This window comes from Salvia miltiorrhiza, chromosome 4 (genome assembly GCF_028751815.1).
Source record: "Salvia miltiorrhiza cultivar Shanhuang (shh) chromosome 4, IMPLAD_Smil_shh, whole genome shotgun sequence".
Lineage (NCBI taxonomy): Eukaryota > Viridiplantae > Streptophyta > Magnoliopsida > Lamiales > Lamiaceae > Salvia > Salvia miltiorrhiza.
The window spans coordinates 35904956-35909772 of record NC_080390.1 but is presented as its reverse complement, the minus strand read 5'-3'; the positions used below and the strand labels follow the sequence as shown (position 1 = coordinate 35909772).

General features: G+C 35.7%; 1 long non-coding RNA gene across 1 annotated transcript; it reads left to right on the top strand.

Annotated features, from left to right (window-relative positions):
• Nucleotides 1-321: 321 nt before the first annotated feature.
• LOC131021370 (uncharacterized) lies at nucleotides 322-3059 on the top strand. Its single transcript, XR_009100930.1, has 3 exons — nucleotides 322-471; nucleotides 2249-2315; nucleotides 2821-3059. It is a non-coding gene; the product is annotated as an uncharacterized LOC131021370 (long non-coding RNA).
• Nucleotides 3060-4817: the final 1758 nt, after the last annotated feature.

Genomic DNA, 4817 nt, shown 5'->3' with positions numbered 1-4817 from the left:
TATATTTTTTTTTGGACGACGAGTGAATAGTAAACCGAGATTTCTCGATAAACGAACCGAGCTCGTTTATCAGAATTTTGAGAACGAGTTTGTGTTTTCTATATTTATATAGAATAACGAGTGTAATGAAAGTGAGTAGGAGTTAAGAGGGCGAGTAACGAAGAATATGGGTAGTTAGTCGTTAAAACGAGACGAAACGAGATATTTAACGACTAAGTGGGATAATATACTATCTACCCTACCCTACCCTAACCACTCCACCAACCACCCAACCCCACCCACTCACACTTTATTTGGCTAATTTTCAGCCCACAAACACTCCACTCACGCAGCACACACACAAACACACTCAACACACACTAAACACACACTTCACGCCACTTCCATTGACGCTTGGTGTTCGAGCTTTCAAGCTCCGATTTGAGTGCCGAGACGAGCCCCGATCATCTTTTCGATCACGTATCTAAGTAGGTAAGATCTCTACCTACGTTTTGATGGTTTTCTTTTCGATTTTCGTCGACGTCGAAAAAAACGTCGATTCTCGACTTTATTTTGAAACGACGTCGGATCGTCGTGAAATTTTAGTATGTTGTTCTTGGGTAGATGTTGAGCATGTTTAATGAAGGGAGTAAGAACGGAACGAACCGTAGCTATGAAACCCATGAGGGCAGCCCCGTTTTTCACATATTAGCTTGTCTTTCGATTTTGTTTGATGGAATTGACTGGGTTTATGAATGTTTATATACTGGAAGCATGCTAATTGATTTACAATTTATGGATGATAATTGTTGAATGGATGATAATTGTTGAACGAAATTAAAACTGGAATTCTGTCAAAATTTTACAGCAGTTTCAAGCTTATGTTTCGATGAGTTTTCATTGCTTGATGGCTCTGAAATTTTAGTATGTTTATCTATGATATATGTATTTCGTCGCTGCAAAATTTCATGTCTTTTGGATGATGTTTGCTATTTTAAAGATATTTTGAAAAATCCTTGACAGAATCTGTCAACTGTTGGTAGACTTCACAAAAACGTTTATATCTATTAATCCATGAAGGATTTTGCATCACCGTTTTTTTAAAAACGAAACTAGACTTCAATACCTTTCTAAAAACATAAGATTTCGATTTTTATGACCTCTGAAACAGAGCAGTTTATTATTTCAAAAATGCCCTGTTCTGCTGTCATATTTTTCCAACTGTAAAAGTGTATGAGTTTCATTGTTTATTTGGCAGATCATATGAACATTTTATCTTGTAAACTTTTCACCAAATCTTCAAGGATACCTTTAGTTTTGGCTGATTAAATTTGATGAAATTTTATTAAGGTTTGCCTTGGTTTCTAATGGCCTAAACAAAATTGGCACAAACTGTCAATCTTTGACAGCCTGCACTAAAAGAGCAATATCTCCAAAAACCTTTAACCTTTTTGGTTAATTACCATTTTTAGAGTGAACTACACTTCATGAAGTTTTTGAGATCAATTGGTATGAGAGTTTATGATGATTGAGTTGGTTGTTATGAATTTTTAAAGATGACACAAAAACAGCAAAACTTTCTAGATAACAACTTGATTATATTTGTTTTGATGGATGATACGATATGACTAAATGGTGTGAGTTGTGAGAGTTTTGATTTACGCACATACGTGTTGGTATCTGACACTCGAACAATTGGCTTCGAGTATAAATGATAGTTTATTGATAAAGAGTTTTGATGATTTTGAATTGTTTGGTTTGCGTTGAAAAGATGTCAAGATGTTAAGTTTTGAGTCGAGAGACGAGTTCACATAGTGAGATTCACGCGTTGAAATCTCGTGGCTGACATTATATATGAATAGGTCATGCCGAAATTTTTAATGAATACTTTGATATATCATCAAATAATCATTATAATTTCTAAGTGAAATTAGGATTTGAGCATAGTCAATTCTTGTTGACCCGTGATTCAAATACATGCCTAATGGAAAGTTTAATTTTCTAATTGGTTAATTAGATGAGATGAGAGTGAATAGATCTACTAAGAAAGTAGACTTTTCGATGTGTTAAATATTTCTTTTTAATTGAAGCGCTGCTAATTATAACATAAGGATGTTATAATTAATGAGTAATGACGAGAGATAATAATTGTTATTGATTAACAATCAAGAGAGATGAACATTAGAGATACTAATGTTTCATAAAAGAGATTAGATTATTAATCGAGGTTTCTTTTATAACTTCTCATCAATTCTTCATAACGATGAAGGTCCTTTTGGGAAGTAATGACTTGAGGGAGAGAGTGACGTTACTCATTGATACAGAGACACAACGAGGTGGGCATTACTTTCATATATATCAAATGAGTTTAAATGTTACGTTCAAGCAAGTTATTTCATGACTAAATTAATTGAAGTTATTTCAAATATTGTCTTGCCATAAAATGTTTTAATTTCAGTATGATATCTATCTGATGTGGCTTTTATCATGTAATCGAATTCGGGTCTTGAGCAGTTGATAGCTATCCTGCCAGGGCTAGTGTACACCAGTGACCGTGAGTCATCTAGCGGGTTGGCCGGTCAAGTGACCGTGAGAAGTGGCCACCTCTCCGGCACAAAGTTCCAGATATGATAGATTACAAGAGAACTTAGACTGCAGTCGAACTTTAAGAATCACAAATGAATTTAGTAAGCTTGGGCCTTTTAGCGAAAAACTCCCTTGCTGTACTGTTTATGATGGCATGACAATTTACAGTTTTGAAGCATGTATTTTTATACTTAGGCATACGTGCCCACTGAGTACTTTTGTACTCAAGCCCTGCATATATTTCTAAATGTGCAGGTTGAGCAGCTACCGATGGTGATGAAGTGACGAGCGAGATTCTTTTGCCTTATTATGTATTAATGAACTCTAGGGTTACATGTCTTCATACATGTAATCAGAATCTTATTCCGCTGCGTACTCAGAAGTTTTATGTTATTTTGACTAAGTCGGAGTTATCCAAACTTACTAGTTATTTGAGTCTATACGACTAAACCTCCGTTATATTATAAATATCCCTTTTGTTAACAATGATGAAATGCGATCCTTCCTTGTTTGATTATTCCCCTTTCTACCCCGCTTCTAATCTCCCTCCATTAGTCACGGTTTCCCCGGCTTAATTATCCTTAATTAGGGCCGGTCGTGACAGAGTGGTATCAGAGCAAATCATTTGCTCTGAACCCTAGAGTTAACCAATTTTTCTAGTATGATCACTAGTATGAAAGAGTCAGTCGACAAAAGCTCAGCACTTCATCACATCGTCATGCTCAGCAAGAAAGAAGGTGGTAATGATTTTAAAACATTGAGAAGTTCACGTTTTATGTGAATGTACTGATGCTTACATTCAAGTTTTATGCTTTATTGATTGATTAGATATCTCAATGAACTTAGATGCGTTAAGAATGCATGATCACTGTTACGAGAAGAACAATAGAAGCTAGAAACTCAGTTATATTTCACTATAGCCATGGTGAAGAGCTAAGAAAGAGGAAGAGAATCCAATGAAAGTAGTGCAAGCGGAGTGCCACGCACGAATCACTGACGCAGGCATTGTTCTTCATTCAGATTGTTCACGCGAGACGGAACACCTAATCGACTATTGCCTTATTAAATGATAGTTTAAGTATGATATTGCTTATAGCGATGAGTGTGACTTATGTAATCAGTTAGCTAATCCCTAATATGTTGAGACTCACTTCTAGCCTTGATTATCACTAGTTATGGCATGAAGAGAACCTTTATGATTTATGTTCAACCTTTAGAGTTAGACTCGCATCGGGTCATAACGCTTTGTTTAATGATGATATAGTATTGTGACTAGAACTTTCAGCTTGCAATTTCTGATATACGGAACCTTTTACATTACCTATTACATTACACGAGACATGGTTGAGAACCCTTATTGATTATGATCACGTGCTACGAATCCGAAAGACGAGATGGGACATGGATACTAGCAGTTACCAACCATTATGATTGATAAAAGAAAAATCTATGCAAATGCATAAAATGGGATAAATTCCCAAGGATGGTTGCAAGTTTAATAAGAGCTTGAAATGTCGACAACGGTTCGACGATGGGGTTAAGGGATTGAGATTCTAATGAAACCCTAAGAGTGTACTCAAGTTAAGTATACATACCTTACTCTATCAAAGACATCGCCCCAATTACAACATCTCGGGTTAGACGATCAACATAGTGACCAGAATGAAGGCGTCGACTAAAGTCGTTCCATGACTTAGTATTATGTGTAGCGATCCATACTAAATAAGATGCTCAGAGAAGCAACATCTATTTCATTATGAAAGATGTCATGATTCAGAAGGTCCTTCGCAAGGGCACGTTAGTGTATCAATTTACATGGTCACATTTCAAGCGTTATGAGAATGAACGCTCAATGCTAGAAGTAACATATTAAGATCGTTTAGATTGTTGAGTAAGTTTGAAAATTGTTGAAAGGTCTTACTTCACTCATAGAAGATTTTAGGAAATGATGTTGATTATAGAAAATAGACTTCAATCTTGAGAATCTCTAGAACATTCTCAATGATAGATTTTAGATAAAAAAAAAAAAAAAAGTGGAGATTTTATAACAGAGGTACCTTTTGCAGCTAGTGATCAAGAATTACCAAGTTCGGAAAAGTATTTCCGAGTGACTGAGAAGTAGTTGTGTCGGACCTGGCCAGTCCACATGGCCAAAATCTCAGTAGTCGTCATATATGGGTCTTTAAACCTATATATTTTAAACCTTCATCTGAAAAGCCAAACGGGTTCAGACTATTAGGTCATTTCGCTTC